The sequence below is a fragment of the Bactrocera tryoni genome, chromosome 3, assembly GCF_016617805.1.
Source record: "Bactrocera tryoni isolate S06 chromosome 3, CSIRO_BtryS06_freeze2, whole genome shotgun sequence".
Classification (NCBI taxonomy): Eukaryota; Metazoa; Arthropoda; class Insecta; order Diptera; family Tephritidae; genus Bactrocera; species Bactrocera tryoni.
In genome coordinates, this window is record NC_052501.1 from 76,766,998 (window position 1) to 76,794,143 (window position 27,146).

Consider the following 27,146-nt stretch of genomic DNA (forward strand, 5'->3'; position numbering starts at 1 on the left):
TATTGGCTCTTGAAAAGTTCCAAGAAGATGCAACGTTTTCGAGTCAAATTTTCTTCTATTTCTGGTTTAATGAGATTGTAAACAAGGAAAATTGCCACATTTGAGACAAAAAGCAACTTGAAAAGATTCCAGAGCTGCCATTTCATCTATAAAGAACAACGGTTTGGTTTGTAGGTAAGTGGAATCATCGGACTATATTTCTTCGTAACTGATGCGCTTAAGACCATAACCGTCTATGGTGACCGTTCTCGCGCCACGATAACCGACTATTTGATGCCTGAAATTGAAGCTCGTGATCTCGGCTTCATTTGGTTTCAACAAGACATATCACACATCGCAACAATTAATGGTTTTATTGAGAGACCACTTCGTTAAGCAGACAATTTCAGGTTTTGGTCGTTCGATTGGCACCAAGATCGTGTAACTTCATACGGTTAGACTTTTTCTTGTAGAGATATGTAAAGACTAAGGTCCATGCCTACAACTTCGCCTCGATTTAGGGTTTGGAACAAAATATCACGCGTGCCATTCGCCGGTTACCAGTCGAAACCTTCGAACTAGTCATCGAAAACTGGACTAAACGAGATCTGAGATGTATGGATGGCCAACATTTGAAATAGATAAACCTCAAAAAATAAAGACAAAGAATGTTCTTGCGAATGATAATAAACGTTCCACACAAAATTTCTGTGGTTTTTTCTTTAAAAAAGTAGGGAATTTCGAAATGGTTCACTCTTTAGATAAAATCTTTTCCCTCTTGATTGAAGCTCTCTAATTCCGAATACCTACGTTTTGTAGTAACAACATCACTTCTTAGACTTTACCAACCAATAATACAATAAACATAGCATTATGATTTCTCAAATAATTTATTTCTTAACTGAAAATACTTATGTTAATTATTTATATATGGACAATCTGACTGCGCCATACTCGTATTATGTAAGCCGTAAACGATGTATCGATAATAGGTTGTGGTGGCGGTGGGTTGTTCACCGGTTCGTGCTGGTCCATCCATCGCCACCTGAACTGAGCAAACGTTTCACGTCGTACACCTTGTGTTCTGCATTCACAGTTAACTATATCTGTGAAAATAGGGGCGCACATTTCAGAGTTTTAAGACAAATTCCGATAATATTTGAGATGGTTTTATTTTTCTAACGCAGTTCTGGTTTAATTATCCAAAATAGACTGTGACTGCGCGACCTCGATCGTCCTTTCTTCAGAGCAACTTTAGTCAATTTTGAACGTAATATTTGGGAACTTTATTCAAGTTTTGTATGAAATATTCGGCAATTTTTAGGATGAGATTATTTTTTGAAAGCAATTCTGTTCCTAATGCTTTGCTCTCTACAATAAAATATTTATTTTAAGCAAATTTTCAGTAATATTGAAGATGAGTTAATTGTCAAGACGTTATTCACGTTTCGTTTTCGAAGAACAACTGTGCTTTGCTGCACTGGTTCGTCAGTCTTTTATACTGAGCGCAGGTAGCACAAATTCCAGTACAGGTACCTAAAGCAGTTTCGCTGTTATTGTTTCTGAGTTGTATAGATGGCATTAACACCTTAGGTAGTGACTTTATAGAGATTTCTTTTGTTAAGCTTACTCTCCATAAAGTACCTTTGTTATATAATTTTAAGGATTGCATTATTTTACATTTACTTAAGCCTAATTTACGAAAATGTCCTTATAGATTTATAGAAAACAATTACATTTTTATACCTCTGAGAATTAGTTCTTTAGGTTTCTTAATTTGTTTAGCATATTTTTAGACATGTTCTCGAGAAAAGCGATTACCTGTTTTGCCTGTTCTATGCCAAAACCAAAGTATCCTTTCATTATATGAATGACACGCAGAAATGTGAAAATCACCGAATCGAAATTTCAAATATTGAGAAATGACAAATTTATATCTAACATTTTTGGATCTAAAGAATTATGTCTGTAAATTTTAAAAATTTTTTTTTGAATATTTAGCAATATATTGGCAATTATAATATCTTGTTTAATTTGTGAGAATTTGTTTAGGAGGATATGACAGCGTAATTTATTCAGATTCTAGAATAAGATCAGAGATCACGAATCGGAATATTATTCTGACTAATATAGCCTCTGAAACTTAAAATTGTGACATTAAGCTCATTTTTTGAAAAAAATTTAAGCATTTTTTTTTTTATGAATCGCCTTACATTTCTTAAAATCTTGATAGAAGTTCAAAAAATATTTTTTTTATTGAAGAAGCGCCTTATATTTCAGAATTTGTTTGCTTAGTTTTTCCTGAATATTTAAGAAATATCGATTTACGTGTTTATCGCCGCTGTTGGTATGTCGCACAACTGTTGCTTGTGCTGAGAGTTCCGATTGTCCTGAATATTCTGGCTTTTGATCCAAGTCGGCAAGTCAGTTGGACCTCTTAGAGCAGCGATTTGTCGATGTTAGTCTTTCTGGAGATGCAGCAAGGATTGTTATGTGAAAAATTGGCAAACCATTCTGGTATCTAAAGAGAATATGAAGCAGTTATGTGAAAGATGAATCGTGTTTCATAATTTTCTAAACTTGAATTTGCTTATTCGTTTAAATCAGTAATATGCTTAGTCCTGCCATCAGTTATGTTACAAGTTCAGGAGGGTATAAAAAATAAACTAAAATATATGTGTTTTATGAACTCAATGCTATATAATAATGCTATATATATCAGACGGAACATATCATAAAAGCAATGTGCAATATTTTATTCGAAGTAGTAAATTTTTGTTTTGACATAAGCCCTCATATGATGCGGTCATGCAGCGTGCACAGTGTCTATTGGTTATGATGACATTCCTCGCCCGAAAGATGTCTTTAAACACTCCAAATTTTTGTGGAGTACTCGACAGATCATACTTTGGCCGCAAATAAAAGTCCAATGGTTTCCAATCTAGGCTGCCAGATGGCCAATACCACTACTAAGTGGTTGTTGGCGTTTGCGCTGAAGCAGCAAATTGGTGGAAGATCCAGCGCTCTCTAATGAACGGAGTACCCCTTAACTGCTTTAAAAGTCCTTTCTAAATATTTTTCTGGTACAATTTTGTACCAGATTTACTTGTAACCCATTTTGTACAACAGTGTAGAGGTGTAAAACTTTTACCGCAGACTTTCCACCAAACCAGCAGCTATATCGACACTATGGTGAGCCCTTAGAATAACATTTTTTGCGACTTTGGAAGGTTTTGGGTAAATATTGTTCATAAATCTGGCTCAAGGAAATAGAGAAGCCCCATCTTATTTAAATAAAAAAAATTAGAAAAATCCAACTCAGTGGTCTTTTTATGTTGTTTTCTGCATCTAACTGTATTAAAAAACAACCCACTTCCATATTTGTAAGCACTAATCGCCTAAGCTAGATTCGTCATGCATAATACTCTACTACAGCACACATTTCTTTCCGGCTTCCTTGAAATATAATTAATATTTCCATTCAACTGCAAGTGGCAAGTGAAATATTTCCACAAATAAATCTGCTTAAATGATTTGTCACAAACAAAAATAAATGTAAATATATATAGTTGTTATTGTTGTTGTGTCACTTGAAGTGGATTTAGCTGTGTAAATAACGGCAGACAGAATTCTAAGAAAAACAACGCTTCAATAAAGGTATTAAGCGCATGTATTTAGCACACTCAAGAAATCGAAAAAATTGTTTTGCCAGACAGCGTGCTCACACACACAGTCAAACATACATTTAATATAACTGTGTGTGTTGAAACCTAAATTTGTATAAATTCTTTGCAACAACAACAAACTAACGCGTTTCAGCAAATCCTGCAAATATGTATGTATATGCCAAACAAATGAAAAATATGAAAACACTAGAATAACAACAATAACAAATGGAAAATTTTAATCAAAGCAAAGTGACAGTGCCGCGAGCAAAACCAAAAATACAGCATAATCTCAATAAAGATATGAAAATATACAGAAATTTGCATAAAATAATAAAAAAATATTTTCACTAAATGCACGAAAGCGCTGACAAAAGTGGATGTGAGTTGCGCCAAATATGCGTGAGTGGTCGATAAAAGGGTTGCCAGCACTTAAGTGAAAATGTACATAAATATTAAGTAATTTTACTAGTATATATAAATACATAAATGTACAGTGTGTGGGCATATAAATGTGTTCATATGTATTTGTGTTTCTCGCTGCAAGTTTGTTTAGAGTTAAAAGGCATAAATAATAAGCAAACAACAATAATGTAAACAGATTTACACGCACACTTATGTATAGATATTTATATATGTATAGTGCGATTTAGATATTATATGTATATGGAATTCTTGCCATATACATATGTATGTGTAGTGTATAGTAAATAAGCTTCCATTTTTTACTCTTCCCATAAAGCACATTTTCCCAACTCACTACTCAAATGTATTTTTTTGCATGACATTATTCCGCATTAGGGTGGTCCTTATTTGTTAACAAAAGGTAGCTATATTGCTTTCAGTAGCAAAACCGATTCAGAACAGTTTTGCTTTATTCTTGCAGATATACGTTTATTAGGGTGGTTCTAATGAAAGAAATGTTGAGGAAAAATTCGCGTTATAAAAGCTAAAGTGATTTGGGATGCAATAGTCATTTCGAAATTCACAACTCAAATTCTTTTTTACATAAAATATATATGAATGTACACATGTATTATGTTTACTAGGGTGGTTCTTTAAAAAAATAGTTTAAGCAGTAATTTACTACTCTAGTCATAAAAGCTAAAGTCATTTCGGACTCAAAATTGTTTTTCGCTGTATTTTTTCATATAAAATATATACATATATGTACATATATTTACACATACATACATTAGGGTGGTACTTAAAAGTTACAAAACTTCGGACTGTATGCTCAAAAACTTCAAATCTTTCAGAAGCATCCCATTTTTCGTATAATTTAATTTTTGAATCAAATAATGTATATACATACATACATATACATACGTATGTGTTAGCGTGACACTCAACATTTGCAAAAACAACATTCAATTGTTGCATTAAAGACTTCAAGCTATTCGTAAATATTCCATATTTCTGTTTTATTTATGACGAATAGAAAACATATGCTTTAGGGTAGTTCTTAATTATTAAAGTAAAATTCTAACGCTTGCCATACAAGTTTCAGTGCTTTCAGACATATTATATCTTTCGCCTTCAGTCGTTACTGAAATTGCATTACTATAAATACAGAAATTTTCAGTTACTAGGGTGGTCCTAAAAAATACAAATTGCGATTTTTTTATTTTACTTTCGCTATTAGCTTTAAAACTCCGTATATGTCACATCCAGATTTTTATAATATTTTCAAAAGGCTAAAGATTGTTAAACAATGAAAAACAGAAAATTTCAGTTACAAAGGTGATCCTAAAAAATCGAAATTGCGAGTTTTTCATTTTACTTTCGTCATGAGCGTTCTAATACCTGTGGATAGACCTTCAGACAGATTATATTTTTAGCCATCAATCGTTACTGAAATTTGATGTAAAAGTGTAGAAACTTTCAGTTACTAGGGTGGTCCTAAAAACCAAAATTGCGATTTACTTCCGTTATCAGCTTTAAAATTACTATTGATGTCATATCTTGATTTTGATAATATTTTCAAAAAGTTAAGAATTGTTAGACAATGGGTGACCCCTAAAATTCGAAATTGTAGATATTTTGATTTTCACTCGCACTATCAGCAGTAAAATGCTTATAGATTTGACTTCCAGATTTCGGTAATATTTGAAAATAGTTAAGTAGCGTCAAAAAATGGTCAAAACTCGAATATTATGCAAAATCTTTGTGCACTAGGGTGGTTCTTAATATTGAAAAAAATATTTTTTTTTTTAATCTTAGTCAAAGAAACAGTTTCAATTGCTTGTTGTTGTCACATATATATTTTGGTAATATTTGCAATATAAAAGGATGTCAAATAATGATCCAAACTCGAATTCATTGAAGGAGATAATACTAAAGAAATGCTTGACTTATTTATAATATTTTACTAAACGTTTGATTTGCATTTTTACTACTAAGCTATCGATATAGGAACTATTTAAGGCTAAGGAAAGCGGATGTAAAAAAAAGTATTTAGAACCGCCCTACTAAATTCATATCTTTTAAATAAATATATAAATTTTTTACCATAATTAAGAACCACCCCAATAAAAAAATTGCCGGTCATTCCACTCTACTCACGGAGCACTTGGGCTTTGCGCTGCCACACGAAGTGTGTGACCAAGCAGTTATGGCCGTCAACACTGACACTACTGTCACTACAGATACCCGACCGTATACATTCACTTGAGCATTTCGTTTTTCTTCTCTACTTGTCGCTTTGTAATTTTTCAACTCATTGCATAAATATTGAATCAATTTTATTTTTGACTTCCACGCGCACAAACCGGCCAACCAACAGCGAGCAGAACTCGACAGCCCACACAACTCACAGCCCAGCCTGATGGGTGTTTTGCTGCATAAGTTTCCTCACAATGTTTTTACTACGTAATAATATTACTTAGAGCGTAGTAGACACATACAACACTGAGTCTTTTTACAGCCGCACACAAATCTATAGAAGCTGAAATGAAGTGTGAAGGCAGCAGTATGGACGGTCACCGTTGAAAAGCTTGAAAAATTATAGGCTGCCTGGAATTTAAAGTCACTCGCTTATCACACACACACTCTCTGCCTTTATATTGTTGGCGTGTGTGCGTTTTTGTGGTGGGTTGGCGGGGTAGTTGGGCACATTTGACAAAACGACTCGGTGGCGTCGCTGTCGCCGTAAATCAGGATTTTATGAAATCTGTATTTACTTGATATGGTTTGCTCCGCGTAGTGTCGCCACTCCACCCCTTTGCGGCGCATAGCGTAGCTTGGTTTAGTGGTACAAATAAGTGGAAAGCATATTTTTTACTAGTCATGTGACATAAGAATGGTAATAGACTTGAGTAGTAAAGCAAAATTATTGCCTTTCAGAATTTTTGATGTTCCAATGTGTGCATAACGGGATTTTATGCACGAAATTTATTGCACACTTTTATTTAATTATATTATTAAAAAAAAGTTAGTGTAGTTCTGGCTGAAGCTATGATTATATGAGCAGTGAATTCTTTGGTAAACATAAAACTCGGAATATTGTCGGAGCTTTCGTAACTAAACATCGGTTTTTTCACTTATTGACGTAGAACCAAAGATCTATTATATACGCTTTTGGAGCTAATCATAGAGTTTTTCACTTTTAAACGTAGAACCAACGATCCCTTATGTAAGCCCCATCGTAAGTCATCTTTATATGCAATTATCTCGGAATATTGTCACAGCTTTCGAAACTAAACATCGAGTTTCTCATTTTCCGATGCAAAACCAACGATCTTTGATGCAAGCCTCAACCTAAACTCACTTGTGTTTTCTGGCTGCTTAGAGTATAATTTTTGTGAGAAGTGATTCCTGAGAAGTGTGTCTATTTCATAAAAGAGTGCTCATCGATGGTTTTGTCGCATAAGCTTCGAACATCTTCTTGCAAGTCAAATGTCGATCCGAGCCCAATTCAAGACGCAACCTACAGATTGAATGTGAAAACATTTGTTTTTTTCATTTAGGTCCCACTTGTCTGGATATGAAAACTCCGAACGCGGGCTTAAAACATTTTTAACTCTCCTAAGGAATATTGGATTTCGTTTTTAAGCGAAAATATAAACTAACGGTGTATAGCTGATGCATGTTGTCATGGAAAAATCGAAGGCGAACTGGAACCAAAAGTTCCAATCGATATCCATTCGATGCTTACAGAGCTCTGCAAAGTCGATGGCAGTTTCCCCAGTGAGTCTGATTAAGAATAACGAAGTAAGCGACACCAGGTATGTAAAAAATAAATAAATCCCATTGATTTCATCAGATACGATTCCCTTTATAATGTATCCGATATCGTTGTAAGGAAGTTGAAATCGTTTCGTTAAACACACAAGAATCATATCTGCTTAGTTGTCATACGCTGAAAAACCCCTCAACTAGGAAAAGGTTAGCCTAATTGAGAGCAAAGGGATAACTAGATCTCTTCTGATCGATCTTAGGCAATTCACTGTTAATGAGTTAAAGACTGGTATCGCCCTTCTGCTATCTGAGTGGATGGTCACTTCTCTGAAGAAGGCTGCATTCCGGAGCAGTAAATCTAATGCTACCTTAATGGCTGCAACCTCAGCCACAGTCAGGTAGTTGAAAGCTGCAGTTGAAAGTGAGCTTTTGACAGTAAACCCCTTCCAACAAAGTTCCCTCCCAAGCTTTGACTCATCCGTAAAGAAGATCACTGCTCCTCATCTTCAGCGGCTTGCTCCCATCCATAACTCCCGAGACTCGCCAGAATTCGGTTTGGCGACTCTATGATCCAAATGATCCTGTATGAAGTCAAAGTGAGTGAGGTTTTCTGAGTGTTCAGACACGTATTCTTTTAAGAACCCAGGGACCCAATAGACCTGGAGTAGAAATATAATATCTTAACAACTTTTGGATACTTACCTACCCGAATTTTAAATCAGCCATGAAGTGCGCTGTTAACCACTTTGGCAACCGCATTCAACTTCTAGTCACAACAAAGAAACTAACCACTCAATAACACCATTCGGAGATTCCTACTTCTCCACTTCTTCTAATACCATAGTCTTTGTTTTCGACTGCATCTGGACTGTCCACATCAGCTTTTATCTACTATTTACTAATCGAAAGCCACACTACAATGCAGTTTCCACTTTGTTGCGCAAACACCACTGATGGCTGATACCAAATTTATGAAGCGTAAATGAAAGATCGCCACGAATGAAAAGCGAAGGAAAGCGAAAGTTGGCAAACGAGTAGAGAAACCGCGTCTGCAGCAAATGTTCATAGTGTTGCAACAAGAAGCTGCCAAAAAAAAGTAAAGAAAGCAAACAAAAAGAGCAGGTGCAACTAACGTGGCGTCAGCAATTAAGAATGTGCTAGGGCCAAGTTCCAGCAATGGACCGACGCATCCGGTTGTAGACGTGCAGTGCCGCTTGCTACTGCTGTTGGACGAGCGCGAAGTCATTTTTCAACGCTGAAATCGCCAAAGTGTGCTTTCCGCCAACTTTGCATTTCTCCTTGACTTCGCATCGCACGCACTTTTGGCCAGTGCCAAACAGTAAACTGTTGCACAGTTGCACCTTCGAGTCGCAGGCGTCCAGACCTTTTGTCCTTTCACTTCGCTAACAAAGCATAGAACGCCATTCAACTTGGTTTGGGTAATAAAAATGTCGTCTGTCTTATGTTGCCAGCCAACGGCACGTCGGCCATTCCGCTGCTGCTGCTCGCTACAAATACGAGATGGAGGGCCGCCAGCTCGTTGCATTATTGCACAGCAAGCAGCTTTCACAGTTGAGAAAGGAAAATATTTCAAAGTGGGCAAATGGCAAGTCTCAAGGAAGTCGCACCGCGAGACACAAACAAATATGGTGGCGTGTGAAAATTATGTTGCAAGTGAGAAGTCAACGTGCGACAAAAATTATTGCATGAGAACGCAAATGCAACGCCGTTTGCATTAATCAAATTCAAACGGAAGCGGAAATTGTTGCTTCCATCCGCTAAACAGCTGGACATACAAAGTTTTCTTCAAAGAAATAAATATTCGGATATTTGTGAAATGGTATTGTAATGTATGTCTTCTGGTCCGACTAGTCTCGTGATATATTTGTTAGCTGGAAATTCTTTGCGATCTCTTATATTCTCATGAGAACCATGTGGCATGAGTTGTAAGCTTAGACTTTGACCCGATAAGTTAACCTATGCCGTGGATGCAGTGAAACGCGGACGAGGAAGCTACAAGCATGTCAGACAGGTTCACTGCGGACTACGTCAGGATGCCTCTTGACGTCTCACATCGAACACCTGCACAGCGAGGCCGGTATGCTCACAGTTAAGGATCATTATGAACTCCTCTTCAAGTAGTTTCTGCTAGCGTGCTTTCGCAGAAATCATTCCTGCAGTTGTCTGCTCGGAGTGAAACCGGTCCCTAAGAGCAGAAAGAGCTCCTTGCCCAACTACGCCGATGGTATAAAACATTACACCGACTAAACTTCCGACGCACTGACCCCTATACACAGTGAAGCCACTAACACCTTCACCGACTCCCTCTCAGCGAATGACGTACTTAGAGACAAATCACCACCTATTGCAGACGAGAATCGAGAGATCAAGCACATGTCCAGAGTAAAATGAGTCCCCGCATGACGCTAACCACCTCAACCCTACACATTTCACACCCTTCTACTTATGGTCCGACCCAGTCGAAACAGCACGTTTCCTGAGCCTTCGGTTGGATGACATTGATGACAACTTATCTAATCCTTACCATCCTAATGGGGAATAGGTACACGTCACAGCCGATAAGTTCAGCTCATAATTCGATGACAGTCGATTCTAAATAACCGGAAAATACCCGGAGTTTTATGCGGCTAAGGACTGTCAACTCGGCACCATTCTTCGATATTACTTCAGGAATGTCTCTGCCGCTGATAACACCTTTTCGTTACTTTTCTCCCATCAGTTGACGACTCTGTTAACGCTCCGCCATCTCACCGCGATGATTTTTTAACAGCAATGTTCCAACAAAAAAGAGGCTTCTGGTTTTGTTCTCATCTTTTGATCCTTTTTCAGACGACATCAATTTGACGACTCTATTATCAAAAGATCTGAGCAGCGCTAATATTTAGGAATTGGTACGTTCCGCAACCTTACCGCAGAAAGAAATATTTCTTGAGAGCGACTCGATGTAGTGGTGGCAACTCAGGGTTTATATCGCACTCTACATTTACTTGTGGTTAACAAGCAAAGTTTTCGGAATTTAGGATCCGAAAAAGTAGTTCTAGTCCTAGATATTATTGCGTCATTCAAAATTAAGAGTTCGGATCAGAAATAAGCACAATATTTCTTTGGAAAGATAAAATAATCGATTGAAGTCGATGACGATAGATGTTGTTGGTTATCCCCAGATAGAACTCCTAAATGAGAGATGCTCGGTTCCTGGTTTAAGGAAGGCTTCGCACCAACACAGACGAGAAATCATGCTGAACAATTTATAAAAGAAAGAAAGTCGTTGTGATTTCAAAAGTTATGATATAAACTATTTACTGGGATATCCAGATTATAGATTATCTACGGAAATCTTCTCCGGAAAACCTTCTTTTTAGTCTTTTAAGAAGTTATTTTAATTTTTTTTTTTGGCGAGTATGATCTGGCCGGACTACATATTAACGAGGTAAGCATAAATTCATACCGATATTCAAAGAAGTTATGGAGTCGAATTATAAAGATATGAAAAAAAATTGTTTCTGTATTCTTTATTGTATAAATATTTACACGGTTAAAATTGAAGATAGTTTAAAATTGCACAAGAACCTTCTTTCGCCTATCTCTGGACAGCTGTCGCCGATAAACTTGCTGTAGGATATTTAAGTGTTCCACTAGTTCACTTTTTTAAAAGTGGTTGGTTGTTCCTTCTATTGCTTATCTCTTTGAAATTCAATACAATTCTGTTTCCTCAATCGTCGATATATTTACTCGAGGATAATTAGGTGTTCCACAAATTCACTCTTTGAAATAAGGCTGATTTTGACTTCTTTCGCCAACCTCCAAAAAATTCAATATGGTACATATGATAAAAGACATGGTACATTTGAGAAAATACATTTGATAAAATGTTCCACAAGTTCACTTTTCCACCATCTGAGAAATCAGCATGTTTAAATTTCTTCAATCGTCGATATATTTTTTCTAGGATAATTAGGTATTCCACAAGTTCACTCTTTGATGTGTGCTAACCTCTAAGAAATTCAATTTGTTCACTCCCTATATGAGGTATTTAGATATCATAGAAATTGGTTTAATTTTGCTTGAACGGAATTTAAGGTATCCGAACCATATCTGGATTACTACTCAAGAACGATTTTCAAAGGAAGCGACATTAAGCGAGAAACTTGAAACTATCTGAGAGACCACTGGATCGAGTAAGATAAAACCAAATCATAGCTTGAGTTCCAGTATTCTCTACAGGTACTTTTCATTTCACAAGAGAGCTTTTTTTTCATTTCTGATATACAATCCTTACAATATGTTGTCTCACATTCGTATGAAGACATGCCATGTCGAAGCGTGCTAAAGGCGCCCTAATTGGCGCTCTTCTTCCTGAAATCCTTTCAATTTGCAGGCGAAGTCTTACAGCTTGCCTTTAGTAAAATAAATGCAAGTCGAAGCAGTTAAAAAACGATAAACGTATGCCACGTTAAATTAATTAAAAGTGTCCCAATTTCCACTAAAGCGGGCCAATAATAAGCCAACGACACACACACATAGTACATGCGACAGCCATTTGCGCGGGCCGCTGACTTGTTGGTGGTCGTGTGGTGGGAGGCAATTTGTAGTGCCATACACAAAGCGTGAAGCTGAAAGCAATTAACTCGAAATCATGTTTCTTCATTATCAATTAAAGTACACAACAACACGCGCGTTCGGGCGTACAGAAGTGCGCCCACGCACACACACACACGCACGTGGAAGCGGTTTTGCAAGTATTTACATATATACTTGTGTGTATACAAATGTGGACATATGATTGCGCGCGTTCATATGCAATTAATGCAAATACGCAGACAGTTATGTAAGCATAATTTTGGGCATGTGTTTGTGTGTGTGAAAGCATATGCATGTGTGTTTACGTGTCGTGCTGCTGTCATTGCGCACACATTGACATAATTAATGCATGCGACGAATGACAAATTGAATGACTGCGCCAGTACGCACTGTTGTACGCACAAATACTTGTACAAGACACACATACATACATAAATTTACAGAGAAATTCATAAATTCGTACACACATACTACCGCAAATGCGAACAACGCGCCGTTGACGGCTGAGTGCCTGCTTTTGATGCAAGCCGCAGCGGATTTGATTTCATATTTGACTGGCTAACTAATGTGTCAATGTATTTGTGTATTGTACACTGGTTTATACATATATATATTAGGGATGTTCATTATTTTTCAAGTTCATTGTTTTTTTTTTATATTTTTTTTCAAACGCCCTCTAAAGTTTCAGTTTGTGAACTAAAATTAAGGATTCAATGTAAACAAGCGCTTTTATACCCTAAGTAGGATATATGAAATTTGATCTAAAAAACCCAGAAAGAAACGTCTGAGTTCCTATAAAATATATACCTTTCGAGCTGAGTCGTTTTTTCCATGTCCGTCTATCTATATTTAGGCGAGATTTCGCCTGAAATTTTGCACATGATCTTTTCTCACCAAGAAACTGGTCGGAATCGCCGATATCGCACCACTATAGCTCGTAGCTGCCATACAAACTACTACAGTAGAATCAAGTCCTAGTATGGGAAATTTTTTATTTGATGAAATATCTTAACCAAATTTGGTATGGATTATTTTCGAAGTTAATAATGCAATGTTCTAAGGAAATTGTTCAGATCCGAAAATTATAACATATAGCTGCCATACAAACTAAACGATCGAAATCATATCCTTGTATGGGAAACTTTTTTATTTGATAAGATATCTTCATGCCATTTAACACAGATAATCCCTTGAGATAGCCATATAATCTTCGAACAAATTGTCAAAATCGGACCACTGTAGCATATGGCTACCATACAAACTGAACGATCAAACTCAAGTCCTTGTATTAAAAACTTTTTTATTTGACAAGATATCTTCACGAAATTCGGCGTACAGTATTTCATAAGGCAATTATATAATATTCGCACGAATTATCAAGATCGGTTAACTTTAGCATATAGCTGCCATATAAACTGAACGATCCAAATTCAATACTTGTATGGAAAACTTTTTTATTTAAGGAGATATCTTTAAGAAATTTGGCACAAATTATTATCCTAAGCTTTAATGCACTCTGCGAGGAAATTGTTCAGATCGGTTAACTAAAACATATAGCTGCCTTACAAACTACCTCACCAAACTCAAGTTCTTTAAAGAATCGTTTGCATTTGAGAAGGTTCTTATAGCTACGGGGAACCGACGATAAAATTGCTACTTTAAATCAGATTTTTTGAACTTTTACATTCCATTTTTTAACTCCTGAACCAAAGTAAAAGGCAAGTGTCTAATTAATTTTGTGTTACTCATACGACATGGTGTACTGTATGACCAGAACACTTGATGTATAAATTTAACTGCATATAACTCTTAAAGACGGAATTTTATGGAAAAAATCATTAAGACCTTTTTTGTAGAGCATTGAATTTTATATAAGAAAGTCAACTTTTTAAAGGCTTGCGTTTAATTCTTTAATGCAAAATATTAAAAAATCATATGCTATATTTTATGAGATAAGAAATGTGATATAGACACGGCTTAAACTAAAACTAAATGACTTGATTACGTTAAATATTCTTTTGGCAAAAACTTTAGGGTGTTTGTAGAAGAAAGCTAATTTGGAAAGTGAAGAACACCTTTATGAATTCATATGTGTGCGTGCGCCTGCCAGTTGATTACGCGCTTTCTACACGTGTACGTCACCAATAAACATTATAAACACACACCTACGCAGGAAAATAAATATTATGTTGACAGGCAGTTAGTTTGTGAGCGCTTTGCGGACAAATACACACACATGTATAATTATAAAGACTTATATAACTATTTGCTATTGCTCAACCGCAGCGCAACCGCAATTGTAACAGGATTTTTTCGACCGCTGGCAATTTGTAAACAATGCCAGCGTCACTTTTGTACGCGATACACATACAAAGGCAAATATTATGCAATCACACATATATAAAAGCATGTACACACTTATATGCATATATAAATTTATATACATGTAGACATTTATACACATACAAACATTAATATACATAATGTATACACAATTTTATGCTATTTATTAAGTTGCGCGTAAATCAAAATCAAATAAAAAAAGTTGGCGCACGCATTATGTAAAATGCAAATGAGCACTTACGAAAGCCAATATTATTATGCAGAAATTCGTTTATTTTATGTTATTTTTTTCGCTTTTTCCGTGTTTTTAATGCAATTAAATATTAATTTTAATTATTTTCTTTTCTCTCATTGCGCGCTGCAGATAGGATTTTGTTGTTAATTTCAAAGTAAAATATGCATTAATTGCACGCTGGCGCAGGCTGCAATCAACCATAAGCACAATGAGTGCGCTCATACACCAATGCATATGCACATATATGCATTTCAAATATGTAGGCGCGCAAAAGCTAAAAAATTGCTGTGGAAGTTAAGACGAAGTTGTGAAAAAAGCGTCGCTTTCATAAATTGAATTTAATGCATGCCATTTAATAATAATTATTTTTATTTTAGAAATTGAAAATGTCACGCAATTTTAAGTGCACCTTGCACTAAAAAACAATAAGAATAAAGAGATATTATACCCAACACAATTGCTTTTCTTGCAGCATAAGAGGATTTAAAAATATTCTTATCGTGACTATGAACGTTCAATTTGTACTTCAGCTGTATGCTATAGTAATCTGAACTTACCAATGTGATCGCAGTTTATAGCGATAGCTTTGGTTATAATCTTCATCGCATTTGGTGAAGTTATTTTGCCGAACAAAAAATTTTTCGATACACGGACTAAGGTTTGTTCGGTCAGCTGGCAGCTACAAGCTGTAGTAAACCGATCTGCATAATTTCTTCGAAAAATGTTGCAATGTGTTGGGTTATAATTTGTGCAAAATTTGGTAAAGATATCTAACCAAATAACAAAGTTTTCTATACAAGGACTTATTTTGATTGATCAATTCAGCTAAATGCTATAATGCTCCGATCTTAGCAACTTCTTTGCGGATTGTAATGTTGTTTTGGACAACAATTCATGAAAAATTTTGTGAAGTTATCTACTCAAACGAAGAAGCTGCCCATATAACGGCCAGCTTTTGTCTGATAATTTTATATGGCAGCTATGTGCTATAGTAATCCAATCCGAAATTTTCTTTTGCAACATTACAGTGTTGACGAAGGATATAAACCATACCGAATTTCGTGAAGATATATTGTCAAAAAAAATGTTGTCCATATTGTGACTTAGTTTTGTTACAACAGATTATACGTCAGCTATGTGCTATAGTACTGCGATATTGGCAATTCGAACAAATAGGCTGCCTCTTGGGTAGAAAAAGACTTGCGCAAAATTTCAGATCGATATCTCAAAAACTGAGAGACCAGTGGTGTATTTATAGACAGGTGGTTATATGGATATGACTTAATCGACTTATACATGTAGGGGTGGATTCGTATTTATTAGAAGAAAAGTGTATATTTTACAAAATGTTGTTATTTTATTTTACATAAAATGTTTTTATTTTATTTTACATGAAATGTTCTTAAAAATGTTTTATAATTTCAACTATAGATAGATGTGTCATCATTTTCAAATATGACTTGTTTATTCATCGCTACTCGTATATTATATATGTATAACTGGTTACTTAAATATACAATATTTGGTGGCTTCTCCGACGCTTTCTTTTTGTACTTATGAACTGCGTAGCCAACTTAGTCTATCCGAGCGAAACAAAAAGATAAATAAAGCATTGTGCTTTTTTTATAACAAATTTCTATTTCACACGTGAAAATAAGCGGCCTATTAGCATTCAAAGCTATTATTCATAGCTGAGTGATTTGAGTGCAATACTTGATGAAATAAAAAGTTATAAATAAAAAACAAGCAATAAAAATGTTAATCAAAACAGCAAATTAAAAAAAATCAAAAACAAATGTTTAGCAAATAAAAAAAATTAAAAAATAATAATTGAAAAGAATTTGAAAGCATGACAGTTTTAAAGTTTTATGTATATTTTTTGTATATTACATATTACTTAGATGAAAAAATAACAAAAAAATATTTAAATAAATGAAAAAATATTTTCGCACTGACAAAAATTATAAAAGTACAAATAAAAAAACACAAAGAAAAAAGTTAAAGCAAATGGAAAAAAATTTAACAATGACAAAAAAAATTAATAATTTTTTTTTTACTTTACCTTCAATGTTAAAATGTTTAATTATTGGAATTTCATACCATAACACTATGAACTATTTAAAATTCGTTTTTATGGCCACATGCGGCTTAAATTTTAGATAAGTTGCAACAGTTGCATACAGTGGCCGGTACTTCCTAGCCAGCAGTATCTAGCCAGCTACAAATTCGAAGCACGGAAAATGATATTTTTTACTTAAGGGTATACATGGGTTTTCTAGGGTAAAAAAAAATCAATTTTTCAACAATTTTTTGCTTATAACAAAAATGAAATATTTTATTAGAAACTTTTATTTTTACAAACATACATTATTAACAAAGAAATTCTGAAATTTTTGAAACAAATTTTAAACTACGCCATTTCCGGTGACCACTCGAAAAACGTTCTCAAGACTCTATCTCCGAAACTATTACTCGGATCAGCTTAAAAATTTATAACAATACTCGAGTGATGTTGAAGAATTTAATAAGATAATGAATAATTCGATTTTTTGAAACCCGCAAGCCCATGTAATTTCTTAACTTCAAAAGCCTCAAGCAACATAGCATACAATAATGTATTTTAATAATGTTGCTCATACCATTTTAAAAATAACATTTTAGCAGCGGAAAGGTGCATATATGAAAGAAAGGGTACAGAGAAAACTTAAAGAGCGTGCTTTGCTGCTTACCTAAATTACTTTTAAAATATGGTTTTATAGAGTGAATACAAGGGCTTGCAATGGTGCTTACAGCTAAGAAAGCAATATAAATGTAACTATCTTCGACAGGAAACGTAAAATAAATGCTGAAAATACCCAATTTAAGTGCCTAAACTGTATGTAATTAAAAGAGTTTAAGCATTCAATATTTCGATTAAAAATCTTAGTTTCGAAGCCTCCCAAATTTTTCGCAAAAAATTGCATTAATGTGATTTTGCGAAATTCGTTTCGAATTCGTTTTTAACAAAATTTTATTTTCATTTATTTATCTATACTCTTTGAATTAACGGTAAACTACGCTCAAACTACTATTAAAAATTGTTAAAATAATTTGTAAACGCTTAATTAACAAGTAAAATAAAAGCAAGTAACGGTGCGTATACGTAACTTCTATGGAAAATGCATTAAAAATGGAAATAATTGTATAGTCAAGTAATTATAATACTATTGTATTGCAATCAGTGATTTTCGAAACTGTTGTAGAGTTCGCTGGTAAGCAACTTGATAAACGCATACAACATTGCGTATACGTAATCTAAGCTAAGATAGCAAAATCCAACAATATATCATTGTTTTATTACAAATTAGCATCACAGCGTGTAAATGCTGTTATTAATAAGCTTTAATATTAATTCCAACACTGTTATAGAAACTGCTTTTTTCACAGCTATAAGAACAACATATAAATGTCATAGCGTTTAAGTAACCCAAGCTGAGTTTGCTAGATCTACATTTATCTAACTGTTTATTTGTCCCCTTTACTTCAATGCTACCTTATGCTATTATTAACTTTCAACCATATTCATTTTAACACGTTTTTCGGCTTATTTGCATGAAAAATCAAAATATATGACATGACGTATACGTAACATATACTGTAGGTGCAAGTAAAATGCGTTTCTAACGTATAACCAATCAAGTGCGTTGAAAACTTTGTTATTTTGAGGCTTAAAAGCAGAAAAAATGAATTGACTCACCTTTGGTAAATATATGTATATTTCAAACTTGTTTCAAAGCTATACTCTTAATATAGGCCAAAAAAGTTCAAAAATCACCAAAACTAATTAAAATCATAAAATTTGATGCGCACAAAACGAAAATCAATTTGATTTAAGCCTTAACGCTTTTGATTTTGCGCACTCATTAATAAGTTTGCTTGCAGTTGCTATGTATTTAAGCGCCACTGCTACTTATTTGCAGCCGTTACCATGCTTATTGTTGTTGTAACGGTTTTGTGGTTGCTTTTTAAATTATTTCCAATAACAAATGTAATCCCGCTTACTTTCATCATACTTTTTTTTGGCTGCCGGCACTCACTTACCATCCTCACGGCTGTCTCTGTGTTTGTGCGCCTGTCGCCATTTGTTTGTTTGTTTGCCAGCTAACTGTACGTCTATGTTGTAATGTGAAAAAGTGTCATGACGATGATTACATCCGTCGTACATCGCACGCTTAGAGAACTTTTCTCATTAGAAAACTTTTACTATTTCCTTTTTAACAACACACGGCCGCCGCCGCCAGCCTTGCCATTCAAGCTTTCTGCTTGCAGCCCTAGGAGAACGCGCACACACACCAATAAAGAAATGAAAATGATATATAATATATTATACGTAGCTGTTTGTTTGTTGTGTCATCACTATGCAACTGTAGATGGTAGAAAGTGACTTTGTTTGTAGACAAACAGGTGACGCTAAACGCAAGGCAAGCACAAAATCAAGCGGCTCAGCGGCATAAAAGTCAGCGCTAGCAGCGCAACGCTCAGCAGCACGCGCTTAAGCAAATAATGCAACAACAACGCAAACATACACTCTCACATTTACAGCGAGTTTGCGTGTATCTCTTAGACATTGCAAGCCGTCGTTGTACAAGTTTAACGCAGCGCTTGTTTGTCGCTGCCGATTACTCAGCTTTTAATGCAAAAAATCTCTAAATGTGCTTGGTATGTGTAGCAGTTACAGTGACGCAAAGTTCTGTCGCCTTTCTTAAGCAGACAATGCTTAACACTTTCTTCACAAAAACGCAGTTAAACTGTGTATCAAAGGCAACTAAATCAAATTTCCACAACAAATGAACTCGGTGACAACAAAGCATAGCACATAAGCAAGCAAATACAGCGTCGTAGCTCGCTTGTGTTGCTTTATTTTCGAAACGTGTGTATTTTGCATCAACATTGTTGGTTACGTATACGCCGTGTAGTACTTGCGATGCTTGAAATCAAGTCTTTGTTGAAACTATAGCACATTTTAACTACTTTGTAAAGGCAGTGTTTGCAAAAAGTGCCCTTTCAGCCAAAGTTAACTAATATTTTTTTGCGATTTCATTTGCCGCCGTACAATTAAATCAAATTGTAGGCGTTTTAATTAAATTTATAGTCTGCCTACTACATTTATTTAATTAAATCAATAAAAAGTGAAAACATTGAGGCATAAAATTGCAATGCACTTAATTAGCATATAAATATAGCAATATTTTAATTTATTTATAGGAGCTATTAAATGGAAATTATGAAAAAAACTATAATGAATTTTAGTATTTGTTGCGCAACTTTTAAACCCCTGGAGTATAGCACAAAGCTGTGCCAATTGCTGGCAAGTTTTTCGGTGGAAGAGGTGATTGTAATATGAGTTTTGAGGGTAAACTCGAGTTTATTGACTACAAACTCGAGTTTATTGACTACAAACTCGAGTTTATTGACTACAAACTCGAGTTTATTGAGTACAAACTCGAGTTTATTGACAGAACACTCAATCCTATTGACTACAAACTAGAGTTTATTAGGGTCTTTGGAATTAACTATTAAAGCTCTGCAAAAAAAAAAAAAAGGATTTAAATCACTGATCTTTAATGTCGAGTTTATGAGCATTTTCGAGGTTTAACATTACACTCCAGTTCTAAGCAAATACAAGAAAAGAAAATCTCTAAATCATCTTCAGAAACCTATTTAAAATGTTCGGCTATTAAACACTTATTTAAAATAGAATTATACCTAGAATTTCATAAACTTGACACAAAATGGTGTTTCTCTTATTTAACTCGCTTAAAAATATTTTTTTGGTCTTCTTGGAGATTACACCACAATTTTCATGCAAGAAGGTTTTACATTGAGGTCGGAGTTTAATAAATACTTCAATGAGGATATAAGTTTATATTTTTTTGGTATTCTTGGCTATTAAGCACTATTTTGCAACAAAATTTCAAAGTGAGCTCGGTGTTTATTAAAGAACTTAGTAGGAAAAGTTTTCTAAACAAGGCCTTAAACTCGAGTTCTAAGACTTTTATTGACATTTTTAGAGACTAAACAATTAGAGTTTACTACACTACGTACAAACATTTAAGGCACCTTTATAAAGTGAACCTATAAATTGAGTTTCTAATACCTAAGTTATTTTAAGATAATTTTTTCTGATGAAATTATACACAGAGAGTTTCTTAAACACTTCAATGAGAATATCTTTAACCTTAAACTCGAGTTTATTGCCTATATCGGGTTTAAGCAATAAACACTACTCACAAGCAACAAAAAAAATGTTAAGCCAACTTTCGAAACTGTATTACTGAAACTTTGGAGAATTAATTCTTTACTAAAATAGGGTTAAGCATAGAGTTTCATAAACTTGATACTGAGAATACCTTCAACGTGATAATACATTGTGTTCATCGAAGTAAACTTCTTTAAAAGTTATTTTTCGATATTCTTGCAGACTATTCTTAAAATTTATGGCAAGAAAGTCTTACATTAAACTCTTAGTTTAATAAATACCTCAGTAAGGATATGCTTTTGGTATTCTTGGAGATTATGCACTGTTCTTCAGCTTAATTTCAAATTAAACTCGGAGTTTATTAAACCCTTTAATGAGAATATTTAACTCGGCCAAATATTTCTTTTGATATGCCTGGAGATTAAACACTGTTTTACAACAAACTATAAAGTTAAACTTGGAGTTTACAAAACACTGCAATAAATAAGCAAATCCTTTGAATTGAGTTTTTCGGATTTAATTCGCCTTCAACATTATTTATTTCGGGTTTGAAAAAGGATTTCGAAAAAAATGTTAACGCGGAGTTTCATTAACATGTCCATGACAATACCTATGAAATTTTAAGACCTTCAATATGAATTCAACGCATTTATTGGTAGTATTTTTAGGGACTAAGCAGTATTTTGTTAAAAAATCTCAAATTTGTAGTTTAATGAATACTACATTGAGGGTATTTTTATAAGGAAAATGTTAAGCTCTAGTTATTTCCTTTTAACTCATACTATTTCTGTTTTCTTTTTTGGAGTTAGAAAAGAGTGTTTTAGTTTTCTAACAAAATTTAATGCGGAGTTTAAAATCTCCATTGGAATACTTGTCCTAATTTAACACCTTGAACTTGAGTTTATTGCATTTAAAACAATTTTGGTATTTTGTTAGAAAATCTAAAACTCGGAGGTTAAGAACATTCAACTCGAGTTTATTTCTTTTATCTCATCCTATTTAATTTTTAATTTTTGGATTTTAAACACTGTTTTCTAAAAAATTTAACTCGGAGTTTAACACTTCTATAAAAATGCTCACGTTATTTTTAGACCATAAACTTGGGTTTATCGCACTTAACTCACCCTTTAATGTTTTAATTCATATTTTAGCAATTAGGCATTATTTTGTAAGAAAATCCAAATTTAAACTCTGAGTTTAGTAAATATTGGATTAAGGGTATTTTTTTCTAAATTAAGCTCAGAATTTAGAAAATTCTTCATTGAAGGTATGTTTATGTGTAAACTTGGAATGTCTCTCTTCGACAAATTTTCCACAGTGCCAAAATTGACCTGGATTTTGTCGACCAAACGCTGCGATCATGTGATAAACGGTTAGAGAAAAAAATTAAAGTTCAATGCAGCTCCAATTTACTAGGCGTCAGAGCTGCCACTAAATAAAAAAGAATATATTCAGAAAAAACTAAAATTGTACAGTTATAGTCAACATTATGATATTAGCAAACAAAAATGTTGCAAAGAAGTAAACAAAATCCCCTGGATCAACACAAAACCGCTTCTATGATAATCACACAGTATTGGCACCTCGTAAAAATAATGAAAAATCATGAATATGTAATATAAACATTTAGGCCGCAATTCACACACTGCCATCAAATAAATACAACAACGCAGCTTAGCTATAAAATTGTTGTTTTTTTTTAATTAACAATGCGCTGTACTTTTTAATATCGGGGATATTAATTTTTTGCTCGACAAATCCCTTAAATGCGATAATATATGTAAATCGACCTCTTTTCCAGTTCATTACATAAGTTCTGCGCATGCAAATTGGCATTAATGTAATATTTTATTAATTATGTAAATCGGGAGATAGCGGGTAATTACAAAACGAAAAACAAAAACAACAAAAAAATCAAAAAGCGAACAGGTGACCAAGCGGCATTCCTCACACGTGGCGGCGAACGTGTCGAATTTCACCATAATTTCATATAAACAGTTACATCTATATATGCATGGTTATATACGTCTATCTATGTATTTATTCATATTTCATTAATATATATGTTTATATATATATTTACGTGAATTATGTTATATTCATAATAAAATGGCTAATTAATTTCGAATTTGTATTAACATGATTAAATATGGGCTGGCAACTAGGTTTGCCGCAGTGGAAGTGTGAACAATTGACTTAAATGTTATTTGAATAATTTTTAATTGGAAAGCATAACATGTTTATAGAAGTGTGTGTGTGTGCAACTGTAGGCAGTTGTGTAAACAGGAAGGGATAACAAGGGTGTGGTTTGACTTAATTATTTATGCTTTAGACTCAGACTATCAGTTTCAGGATTTTTGTACAAACAATGAGATGTTGAAATTTTTGACCTGGATGGACAAAAAAATCAACACTTCATGTATTGTAATAAAAATCTTTAATATCGTTTTAAAAATAGACTCGATTTATAATTGGCCAGAAAATCAACAAAAACCATATCAGAATGTGTCAGCGCGTTACCGTGTGGAACAGTCCATAAAATTTCTGACCACATATCTGGTCAGTTACGACGATATGCGTTACATAGACGGCTCAATGCGAAAAAGGAGTCGTTAGATATCGCATGACTTGGCGGAACGAATTCATACACCTCCAAAAAAAAAAAAAACTATGATCATCACCTTGATTTTGGTCGACTTTGGCGTGGGTTTTTCGATTTCAGTGCAATTTTGAAGTGCCGTACGCTGGACAATCGGCGTTTGATGAATTGTTGGCTAGGTTGTCAAATGTCGCTTTGCAAAATATTCAACAGTTTTAATACCTTTTATTGACATGATTCTTATCCAAAACATGTTGAGTTGAGTTAAGTTGAGTTGAGTTGAGTTGAGTTGAGTTGAGTGGAGTTGAGTTGAGTTGAGTTAAGAGCTGAGCTGAGCTTGGAGTTAAGGTAGGTTAGCTGGAGGGAGCTGAGTTGAGCTGAGTTGAGCTGAGCTGAGTTGAGCTGAGGTGAGCTGAGCTGAGCTGAGCTGAGTTGAGCTGAGTTGAGTTGAGCTTGAGTTGAGCTGAGCTGAGTGAGTTAAGCTGAGTTGAGCTGAGTTGAGCTGAGCTGGAGTTGAGTTGAGTTGAGTTGAGCTGAGTTGAGCTGAGCTGAGCTGAGCTTTGAGCTTGAGCTGAGCTGAGTTGAGTTGAGTTGAGTTGAGGAGTTGAGTTAAGAGATTTTGAGGTCACCTGCTATCACTCTAATATCAACACGACGACTTTCAATGACTGGTTCTTTAATTTTTTCGCTGTTATCGTAATTAAAAGAGTTAGATGAACGATTCGCAAAGGAGAAGCGTCTTCATGACTCAATTGATTGTGTTCATGGTAGAATACACCAAAACATGTTTCAACATTTTTAATTTAAGAAGCTATGTTTTATCGATTCGTATAACGTTCCCAGCTTAAAGAGACCAGTGCGGACCAAATTTGATCTCGTGTATATATAAAGTCAAGCGCTATCCAAACTTCCTGTAATAGGAGATATTCCATGGGCTTAGATCGTATTCCACCTAAAGTTTGCGGCAAAAAATTTATATTCGTTTTATGAGATTCTTTTATGGTAATTTTAATCATGGACGTACATACTTGTATAAATAATATTCGACACAGAGAGCAATTATCCTATAAGCGACACACAAAAAATGTGTATATGTATATTAAATATATGGAAGTCAATGAAAATAGTATACCGACTTCAATTTAAACGCTATTAATTCAGGGTTTTTAAGTTCCTCAGTTATTATCAATATAATTTGTTAATAGTCTGAGTTACAAAGTGATTTAGTATAATGTTAAGCAAATACAAAACAATGCCACTTCAAAGAGTTGACTACTGGACACTGGTTGAGGATCATATTTTAAATTTCTTATTCACAATTATTTTTTTAGAATTTTGGAAAGCTTGAAATCCAAACTTTTTGTACTGTTATCTAAAATCTCAGATATCAGAGCTAACAAAATGAAAGTTGCTTCGGAGCTTAGTTTATTTTGGGGGAATGTTTTACTATACTCAGAAATACCTACAAAAATGTGCTTTTTATACATCCAAGAGTCGGGTCTTTTAAAGTATGTCGAAAGGAAAGCTGAGGAGCACAGCAATTAAAGAACAAGTCGGAAGGTTATTGCAATAAAGTCAATTCTGTGAAATTTAGCAAAGACTCTACAGCACTTAGCAGATATACATTGTGACAAAAAAGTGCCCGGAAATAAAACACAAAATATTGCATATATAATCATCTATATTTATTTTGTCGCCTTTAACTTAATCCCCAACAGCCATTATACACTTACGCCAATGATTTTCCCAGTCCTGGAAACATATGTATTTCATAAGCACTTTATGGGATGACCCTGGCTCCTTCAGCGAATTTATTTCATCTCTTCGATTGATTGAAAACGGGTTCCAATCCAATTTGGGAAACATGAAAAAATTGCGCGGTGCCAAACCTGCTGAGTACGGTGGTTGATCGTTGGTTTTTAATGACTCAATCTTAATGACTGATCTAATGCGCTATCATCGTGTAAAATCCATTTACAAATTGATGATGCATCAAAACACAAATATCGAAAAAACCCATGGCCATCTTAATTTTTGAAAGCTCGGTTTTTTACTCCATTCTGATTATTAACTTGTTTGCATGTAAAACTCATAACCCCATGTCTCATTGGCCATTTTAATGTCCTCTATGAATGTGGAATCGGAATTCGCATGTCCAAAGAGACATGTTCACGGTACGCTTTTTGAAAATAATTCAGCTTTAGCGGTACGAGTCGAGCAAGAACGCGTTTCACTCTCGAAATATTTTGCAAGATCATTCGAACGGACTCACGAGCGATGTCGATCTCTCTTGGCATCTCTCTAACCACCTTTCACCTTTTTAATAGTTTGATCAGTTGAAGTTTGTCGTCCAGAACGAGGCATGTCATCAACGATCTCTCGACCGTCTTCAAAGGCTTTGTATTACTCATAGTTTGAAGTTCTTGAAAGCTCTGCGGGCAGAAATGGAGTTCAAAATTCAATTATCCACACAAAAGGAAAAGGAGTTATAAAATGTATGTGATATAAGGGGTTATCTTAGCTTCCTAGATCGAGCATTGCTTAGAAAACTAATTTTTGTTTATCTCTAGAAATCAGCCTTTCCCAAAACAAAATCCTTCCAAAAAATACATAAAAGCTTACAAGTCATTGTACCACCACAATGAGTTTTCATTTTGCTTCTCTTTGCACTCTAATTGAAAAGAATGCCAATTGTCAAAGTGAAATTCAATGAAGCCATGAGAAATTTCCGAGATTGACATGCCAAACAAATAGATAAAACTTAAAACGCTCGGAATGTGCAAGAGGGCGTTAATTAAGTGCGCTCACTCAGATGTCACAGCGCTTTTGGCCAATAACAAACACAAACATAGCTGCGATTACAAGACATAGCTGTTACTACACACTTACACGCACTCATACACACACAGAAATATTTCTTTTATGCGAATTTCGTAAATAACTTATTTTATCTTTAAAAAACTAACTAACGCAGCTCGCATTGCACGCGCAGCTCGCATCTTTTCGCTTTGAAGTGTGGAAAAATTTTAAATTAGAAAAGTTTTAGCGCAAATACACGCACATACACACACACACGTAGGCAAACGCATAACTTCAAAGCGTTACAAGCTGCAAAAGAAAGCAGAAAAGCGAAAAGAAACGGACAGACAATCGTAAAGCCGGCAAATAAGGCAGCGAGTGACAGCGAACACATTTTTTTTGCACACAAATACAAACAAACAGCTGCCGGTAGTTGTGTGTAGTGATTTTTCGCTGCTGGCAAGTGCACGCACATCAGAAACTTAATAAAAGTGCCGGCGTTTCCGA